The 9941-nt window shown below is 39.8% G+C and overlaps 1 long non-coding RNA gene across 1 annotated transcript; it reads right to left on the bottom strand.

The window, feature by feature from the left end:
- Positions 1-7894: 7894 nt before the first annotated feature.
- LOC122053540 lies at positions 7895-9682 on the bottom strand. Its single transcript, XR_006132252.1, has 3 exons — positions 8866-9682; positions 8678-8771; positions 7895-7958 (listed from the first exon to the last, which is right to left on the bottom strand). It is a non-coding gene; the product is annotated as an uncharacterized LOC122053540 (long non-coding RNA).
- Positions 9683-9941: the final 259 nt, after the last annotated feature.

Here is a 9941-nt window from a genome sequence, read left to right as displayed (position 1 = left end):
CCTAATTTCATCCTCTTAATGGATCCGGATCCCATTGACCCAAACCCTCAACTTCTCAACCCAATATCCAAAATCCAAAAGCCCACTTTTAATCCTATTGATTATTGGATTCGGATTCACCTCCTTTACCCGACCCGACCCATTAAGAAAACCCCTCCTCCTTACCTTCTCACACGGCACAATAGCGAAAAACCCTCTTCCCTTCACTATGCGCGTTTCTTCCTCGCGGCTAGGGCACGCGCGACAGCAACTCCCCCGCGCGTTCTTCTTCCTTCTCTCCGGCCGGCGGCTCTTTCTTCCTCTTGTCCCCGTCGCCGGCCGGACCTCCACAGCCCACTTTCTTCTTCTCAGATTCCAGCGGCGAGCGACAGCAAGTTTTCTTCCCATGGCAGCAAGCTTCGGCAGCGATTCCGGTCATCCACCTCACCGGAGGGGTTCTCCGGTGTGATCTCCACCGTCCAGCTTCTTCCTGGCAGCTCCACTGCTTGGGGTTCAGGCGGCAGAGCAAGGAGCAGCAGGCGGCGGTTCGTTCCAGCATAGCATTCCACCATTTCCCGCCAACTTCACCTTGCCGGAGGGGTTCTCCAGCAAGATTCGTCTCATCCATTGTCATTGGCGAAGTTTGCAGCCACCAGCAGATTGTGCACTGTCCACCGGCTTTCGGGGTTCGGAGTCGGGTCTTCGTGTGACGGCGGAGATAGTCGTTGGTATTTGAGAATTGAAGTGTGGATTGTGGTTGGATTAGCTTAGTTTCTCTTATGTTTATTGTCAATTTGCTTGTGTTGATGCTTATTGTTGAATGCTTGTAGCTAATTTGATCTTTCATGTTTAAATTGCATTAATTACGTTTAATTAGTTTCACGCCTACAATGTGTTCGATGAATTGCTTCAACCAAGAGTTAGGTTTAATTTGATGCATTTTAGTTTGTTTAATTCTTGTTTTGTCTTGTTCTTTAAATTTCGTTAGGTTCTAGCTTTGATTTAATGCAATTAGGCTAGATTAGTTTAGACTTTCATTACATGCTTTAGGTTTCATTGCATTCTTAGTTTCGTTAATGCTTTACTTCATGTTATGCTCATTGATAGATAATCTTGTATCGTAGTGTGACAATGCGATGTAGGAAAATCGTCAATGGTTAGATAGGGATTTCTTTACTTGCAATGTATTTTATTCATTACGGTTAGTTTCATTACTTGTATTGTCTTTCATTATTTAGGTTAGATTTTATTTGATGCTTTGCTATTTCATTCCCTAGATTAATCGTGTTGATAATTAACCCATAGCGTAGAGTGACAATGCGTTGTGGATTAATTATTTGCACCTAGTTAGATTTCGTTCCGCATTAGAGTAATTTCTTACTTGTCTTGCTTTTAATTTGTTAAATTTAGAATTAAAATTCAAAACCCCAATTCTATATTGAAAACCCAAAAAAATAAAAATAACATACGATCCTAAGTTTACCATCCTATCGTTACTTTCGTTGGCGGACGACCCGAGTCATTCCTATGCTACATTAGTGTAGGAGGGGTTTGGTATACATCATTTGATGCCCAATTCGCAACAAAATTGGGCGGTTATCAAGGCCTCCTTTACAAAGAATCACCAATCAGTTATCACTCTCAGGACATCAAACAACCAGAGGTGCCCATCCAGTAATAGATAAAGAGAATTGTCTATTAACAAATAAAACTACTGGGGAAGATTTAGTTAAATCTCTGCACAGAGCAAGAAGGATAATGTTGGCACCAGTAAGAAGAATATTTGTGTACTATCTATCAGCTTTTGATGTTGTAAGAAGAATAGTTATGTGTAATTTGTGGATACTGACTTGATGTGCACAATATCTATTATCTTTTTCTGTTGTAAGAAGAATATTTATGTGTTGGTTATATGGATATTGACTTGGTGTGTTAAGATACATCGATGCATTTTTATTTATGATTTTCTTAGTGAATTAATAATATTAACTTAATTTTATGATTTTCTTGGTGATAATATTGGTTTTTCACTATTTCAAAAATCGAATTTGTGTCGTTAAACAATACTGATATTACATCAGTTTTCCACCGCTGTAAAATCGGTGTCCTTAACTAATATTACATCGGTCGTATACCGCTGCCAAAACTGGTGTTATTAACATATAATATTATATCGATTTTACACCCGATGTCGTTAAGTGATACTACACCGGTTTTAACCCGATGTCTAAAATGGCAGACCTTTTACATCGCCTTCATAGACATCGGTCAAAAATGTAATAAACATCGGTGGAAAACCAATGTCTATGAGGGTTTTTGTTGTAGTGTCTGTTGAAGTGCGTTTCAAGGCTTCTTCATCGTCCACACCAGCAACCTTTGGGGAGCACATGAGTTCGATCATTCATTGACTGATGGTTGGCATAACCATCCACGATATTTAGCCTAAACAATATGGCACCATCTATGGGAAATCTGAGCCAAGATGTTATGATGGTTAGCACTAGAAGGACTATGTACAACCATGACTCCGCTGAGGGGAGAAGCTGCAAGAAGGCACAAAGAACTCAAAAATGAGATGTTTGCTTCGTACAGGAAGCATCCATTCCTCAATCGGTCTATGAAAAAGAAGAAATCCAAAATCGTGTCAGGCCAGCCCAATCGGGTCACTCAGATAGCAATAGATTTGAAATCTAAGCTTAAAGAAAGATTGACTTCTTATCTCATCTGGAACAATGACGTTTTTGCCTAGTCGCTCCATGAAGTCATAGGTGTAGAACCCACTATGATGAAGCATCACCTCAACATCCTTATGGGGTCTTAGTCTGTTCGACAAAAGAAGAGACACTTTGTTGCCGCTCAAGACAAAGTGATTTGCGATGAAGTCACCAAGCTCCTGGAGGCAAAACATATCCCCAGAGCCTAGTTTCCCTCTTGGTTGGCAAACGTAATTGTGACATCCAAGCCAAGAGGTAAATAACGGGTCTGTATAAATTTCTGAGACCTCAATAAAGCCTATCCCAAGGACTGCTATTTGCTTCCTTGGATTGATCAACTTGTTGACTCAACATCTAGTTGTGAGCTCATATGCATACTAGTCACATATCAAGGATGTCATCAAATCCCTCTGGCTGGGGAAGACCAAGAAAAAGTTAGTTTTGTCAACTCAGATTAGACTTTCTGTTATACGGTTATGTCATTCAGATTAAAGAATGCAAGAGCTATCTACCAACGACTTATGGAATGTGTCTTCAAGCACCAAATCAACTGAAATGTGGAGGTGTATGTAGATGACATTTTAATCAAGTCAACCCAAACCAAGGATTTGATCACTGACATCGAGGAGACATACCACCTTACGAAGATATGATCTCAAGATGAACTTGAGTAAATGCTTATTTAGTGTCAAGAGTGGTCGCTTCCTCATCTACATTGTCACCGAATGAGGGATAGAGGCTAATCCTGAGAAAGTCAAAGCCCTACAGAACATGGCATCGCTAAGGAGAACCAAGGAAGTTTAAAGGTTGGTCGAGCAAATCACTGTGTTGTTGCATTTTATCTCTCAATCAGCCATGAAGAGCTTTTTGTTCTTCAAAAAAAAAGGTAGATATGCTACCTTAATGACCACCTAGTACCGATCCCATGGATATGGAGGAAGGTAAATATAGATATATAGGTGTTAGATGCATAATGGGATAAACCTCAAGCCGTCAGTTCCTAAGAATTGACCCCTGACCATTATGCCAGAGATGTCATGCGCCTTCCGTTCTTTAAGATACTATGAAAGGTGACTTGGTTCTCATGGGATGAGAAATGTGAGTAAGCTTTCACTAACCTTAAAGCATATTTTGTGAACCTACCCATTTTATCCAAATATATGGCACTAGAACCTCTCTAGCTACATTTATCAGCTTCCGAATGATCCTTTGGATCAGTCTTAGTGCGGTAGGAAGGTAATATTCAATAGCCTTCTATTTCTCTAACCAACTATTGAAGGATGTTGAGATCTTCTATACAACACTAGAAAAGTTGGCTTTAGCACTAGTGCTAACAGCTCACCGACTTCGGCCTTTTTTCCTTCTGTTTTCTATCATGGTGCTCACCAATAGCACCTTGAGTCAGGTGTTGGCCAATCAAAGGTTTTAGGATGTCTAATCAAGTGTACCACTAACTTGGTGAATATGATATTCAATACCAGTCACAGACAACCATCAAAGTGTTAGGATGTATACTAAAAGCCTAGCTTTTGGTATAAACATTTATCTAGAAATAAGAATCACATTGGTCAAATGTCTACATTTATGATAAATGTAGTTGTTCAATTAATTTATATTGTAGATAACATGGTGTGTGAAGTCACACACAGAGGATCATGTTATCAGTACCTTATAAATTATAAATAGTAGCTCACAACCAAGATGGAAAGGAACAAACCATTGGAAGGTCGTAGTGTAATTAGGTATTAGTTTATCTTAACTATATAATTACACTAGTACACTTAGAGTGTATTGAGTAGGACCATTAGAGGTCGTTTCCTTTTATACTGACTTTATAAAGGAACAAAGACCTCAGTTATTATGGAAGTGTGTGCTCTTAATCCTAATATAATAACAAGCACATATATTTGATATTCATTTCTTTAATTTATCAATGGGTGAGATTTAGTTCGATAAATCAATAAGCCCGATAAGTTGGGAAATGATGTTACTTATAGTGTGACTTGTTGATTATAGAAGGAAACTGTGTCCTAGTAATCTAGGTTGATAATGTCCCCAAGAGGAGCTCATAAAGATTGTCATGTTAAACCCTGTAGGTGGACTTAGCCCGACATGACGATAAGGTTGAGTGGTACTACTCTTGAACTAAGATATTAATTAAATGAGTTGTTAGTAACTCACTTAATTAGTGGACATTCGACATCTTAAACACAAGGAGACTAACACACTCATAATAAGAAGGAGCCCAAAAATGTAATTTGGGATTGGTGCGGTAGTTCAATAATAATTCTTTAGTGGTATGAATTATTATTGATGAAGTTAAGTTGTGTGTTCGGGGCGAACACGGGAAGCTTAATTTCATCGGGAGATCAAAATCAATTCCTCCTCTCGGTCCCTATCGTAGCCTCTTGTATATAGAGATTTATACCCACCATATACCCACCTTCTTACCCACTTTTGGTGGTCGGCCAAGCTAGCTTGGAATCCAAGCTAGGGCCGGCCAAGACCCAAAGGTTGAGCCAAGTTGGTGGCCGGCCAAAGCTTGGGTCCCAAGCTTAGGTTGCCGGCCACTAGAAAATTAAAAGGAATTTTTATTAAAATTATTTCTTATGTAGATATCATGGTTTTAAAAGAGATTTTAAAATTTAAATCTTTCCTTTTATAGCTTTCTACAAAAGATTAAGAAAAGATTTGAAATCTTTCCTTATTTGTAGATTGAAAGGAGATTTTAATTTTGAGAAAACTTTCCTTTTTAACCATGTTCATGTTTTAAAAGAGAGTTTAAAAATTAAATATTCTCTTTTATTAGTTCCTACAAAAGATTAAGAAAATATTTGATATCTTTCCTTATTTGTAGATTGAAAAGAGATTTTAATTTTTAGAGATAACTTTCCTTTTTGAAAATTATCCACATGTTTAAAAGAAAGATTTTAATTTATAAAATTTTCTTTTTACTAACCATGAAGGGATTAAAATTATTAGAGAAATTTTTATAAATTTCTGGAGACAAATTAGAAAGTTTTAATTAATCAAAACTCTCCTTGTTTATAGCTTGTGGTGACCAGCCATTATAATTAAGAGAAGAAAATTATTTTTAATTAAAATAATTTTTCTTTTTCATGGCAAAGAAATTAAGGAAGTTTTTATTTAAAATTTCCTTATTTGCCAAGACCAAGGAATATAAAAGAGGGGGTAGAGGTGCCTTCATGGCTAACGACTCTATTCTATTCTTCCTCTCTTTTTCTCCTTGGTGGTCGGCCCTAGCTTCTCCCTCTTCTCTTCTTCTTGTGGCCGGCAGCAATTGTCACGCCCCCAGAGGAGACCGTACCGAAAAAATTTCGGCAGCATCTCCCCTGTACGGGTGACAATCTGAGGCATACATACATACAATATACATCAGCCACATACGGCTGGAATATATCAACACAACCACGCAGTTATATAAGCAGCCCACTCGGCTGGAACAGAAATAAACACAACCACGCAGTTATATAGATATATAAATCAGCCCACACGACTGTACTAAAAATCAACACAGCGGAAATCACAAACAACGGTCACATCTCCCCTGTACGGGTGACAATCTGAGGCATACATACATACAATATACATCAGCCACATACGGCTGGAATATATCAACACAACCACGCAGTTATATAAGCAGCCCACTCGGCTGGAACAGAAATAAACACAACCACGCAGTTATATAGATATATAAATCAGCCCACACGACTGTACTAAAAATCAACACAGCGGAAATCACAAACAACGGTCACAAAACACAAATCAACTAACTGCGAGCCGGCTCGGCTTGACACAATAATATCAAACCCAATACAAAACAATACAAATACATAAACAAGTACAAAATCCAAAATACAAATAACATAAGAAATACCAAAATCGTAAGGTCGTCCTCGAATGTGACGTGGAACTGGCGGACAGGATCTCCAGGCGACTCCATAACTCCTTTACCTGCTACCTGGTGAAATTACCAATATACGGGGTGGTGAGTATAGAAAACTCAGCGGGTAATAGACAGATAGTGCATGAGTATAGTAAAGAACTAGAGATACAAAGGTATACAGTCTCGTATGAAAATAGCAGATACTACAGTGATATCATAATAAGTGTTCATACCTGAAACCATATCCTAGGCTAGTAAGGGAAGGTAGGTGTAGCAAAGTCCTGCTACAGTACTGCTCATAATTACATGGTATCATGTGAGGTATATACAGGTCAATGGTAAGTAAGCCAGTGTCTAAACACATATCACAGGTATAAACCCAACCTATGTAAGCATAACAGCATAAATAAACAATAGCAGCAAAATCTAGCAACAGCAGCATAGATAAGCAACAACAGCATAAGTAAACAACCAGCAGATATAATAACAACAGCGTATGTACGGATGGTCACCCCGCCCACCTCTCTGCACCACGACCCCTGTATGGTCGAGAGGCCGGATCGATGACAACTGTACGACACTCCACTCTCGAGTGACCGAGTGGACAGTTGCATAGTAGCTGAATAGCTACGTCTGCGACGGGGTCCCTGCTGCCACGACTCCAGCCGCCACTACCCATGAGTGGCCGAGTGTGGCATGACAGGACAAGCGGCACGCTCCAGCCGCCACTACCCATGAGTGGCCGAGCGTGCGACCCTGGCCAATGACCCTCTCAACCACAAGGGAGACATGGTCGCCGGCATGCATGCAATGACATGATGCGAATAAGGCAGCAGTCATCATATATATATAAACAGAAAACAGGTATGCTACATGGAGCCAGCATGCTCAATAAGAAACATGAATAGATAGCAGTCAAAGCAAGTAGACATGGTATCTGGTATCTATCTAAACAGAAAACAGGTATGCTACATGAAGCCAGAATGCTCAGCAATGTGTGTAAATAAACAGTAATCAAGTCAGGTAAACATGGTATCAGGTGTCCATATATCCAATATCTACTATCTAATGTCTGGTATCTGGTATCCAATACCTAGTACTATAGTATCTGCTAAATATCATCGATAGCAACGAGAGACTGTATAGATACAGAAAACGAGTAACTCAAAGATTGAGTGGAAGTATCAAACGCAGGAAAAATAAGAGTAGAGTCAAGATAGATACAGCAACTATCTGAACATAAAGCTCATGCACTAGGATCAAAATACTAAAGAAATAAAGCAAGAAGTACCCGCCTTTATACATAGTGCGTGTCAACCGTCTTCAACAACTCCAGATGATCACATCCAACTCGGATCCTACAAATACAGGATACGAGACAAAACTAAGGATCTATAATCAATGTATCAACTATCAATAAACCTAAACCGATCCAACCTCTTTATTCACATACTTCCATTTAATCCAAGAAAGCATAATCTACCCATCCAACTTATCTAGTCAAATTTAATTCCATCAACAACTAAACATCATGAATCGAACATGCATAATTCTTCCACATAATCCATTTCTAACTACCACAGCTAACAATCCAACCAAAACAACTAATTATTCGTTAATCAAGATACCACAAATAAAAATCTAAATCAGAAATGGATACACAACTATATCCACCCCGCACCATCAACCAAGATCAACCAATCCATCACAAGACTACCAACCAATCTCTAAACACAACTCACATCATTCATCCATTAATCAATCCAATGCTATTTAATCAACTCATCACAACTAAATCCACAACTTCTAATCAACTATCAACCTAAGCATCATAAATCCAATACAACTTAAATCAATTTCTATTCCATAAATAAAAATCCATCCCTTGCATCAATCTACATGTAACAATAAACCAATCTATCGAGATCTTTAACCAATCCAAAGATTGATTTAATCACTGTATGAAAACTATCTACTCCACCTATCTCTTAACCAAAACTATAACAATCTCGACTATTCATAACATTCCATACTCAACTCAGCCTAAGATAAATATAAACTAATTCCAACAACTCACCATAATAGGAAGACTCCTTTGTGGACTCACAACTGAGAAAGGTGGCTTCCATAAATGATGGATTGAACTGTGGATCGTCGGCAAATAGTGCTAGCTGAAACCACAAGAAGCAGCTAAATATCAAAATCTCCACACACCAATACATATAATGGAAAAATAATCTATGCTAATCCATTTCTAAACATTACCTTTCCCCTTAACCAGATCCATAACCTCCTCTATGAAGAAATCTAAATACTACCATGGTGTCGTCCCAAAGCAGAGGAGTGTGGCAATCAGTGAAGATCAGCTGTGATGGAAGCTAGGGCACGGCGCGGACGACAGAAGATCGGCTGAGAGAGCAGCGACGTCGGTGCGGCTTCAATTGGAGCGATTCTAGCGAAAAGCAGTAGTGAAGTTAGGGCACGGGGAACCGGAGAGGGCGGCTAGGCGGCTGTGGCTCATCGATGAAGCAGCCGCAATCAGGAGCTAGGGCTCGGCGCAGATGGCGGATCAACTACGACCAACCGAAGGGAAAATGCTTAGCTCTTGGCCGGAGAGGAATCTGGCCCTGGACTCAAAGGGAAAAGGCAGATGGAGAAACAGATCATCAACGACACTCGGGTGGCGCACGAGTGGCTCTCGGCGCCAGCAGATCGGAGAATCGGCGCAAGGAGGTCTCGCAACATCCGTCAATGGCCGGAGAATCGAGATCAAGTGGGCACGAGATGTCGGGAGGTTCCGGGTGAATAGGCGCCAATGGTCTGGGCGGCCGACAATTGGGGCTCATCGGCGTCGGAGCCGGTTGATCAGCGGCGATGAGTGTTCGGGAGAGGCGGCGCATGAGGGAGAGGAAGAGGGAATCGGGAATGAGGAAGAGGGAAAATCGGTGGAGGAGAAGGAAGGGATAATAAAACTTAGGTTTTTAATTAATCAACTTAGGTTAATCTAATTAAACCTTAAATTGGCTTCCTCAATCAACTTCCACTTTTAGGTATTTTAAGTGGGCTTCCACTTAGCTTATAAATGATCCCCTTAAACTACGTCAAACGGACTCCGAAAAATTCCCAGAAAATTCCTAAAAATCCCTGAAAAATCCAATAAGATTATTTGTCCAATAACCTTATTATTTAAATATTATTTGTGTGCTGTATTTTACAGCAATCCCTCTTGGAGCTCTTGATGGTGGTCGGTTCTAGCTAGGAGAAGAAGGAGAGAAAGGAGGTTTTGTTTCATGCATCCCTTGGAGCTTGGTGGTGGTGGCCGGACCTCTACTTCTCTTGGA

The sequence above is a fragment of the Zingiber officinale genome, chromosome 1B (genome assembly GCF_018446385.1).
Source record: "Zingiber officinale cultivar Zhangliang chromosome 1B, Zo_v1.1, whole genome shotgun sequence".
NCBI lineage: Eukaryota > Viridiplantae > Streptophyta > Magnoliopsida > Zingiberales > Zingiberaceae > Zingiber > Zingiber officinale.
This window is presented reverse-complemented; position numbering and strand designations above follow the sequence as displayed.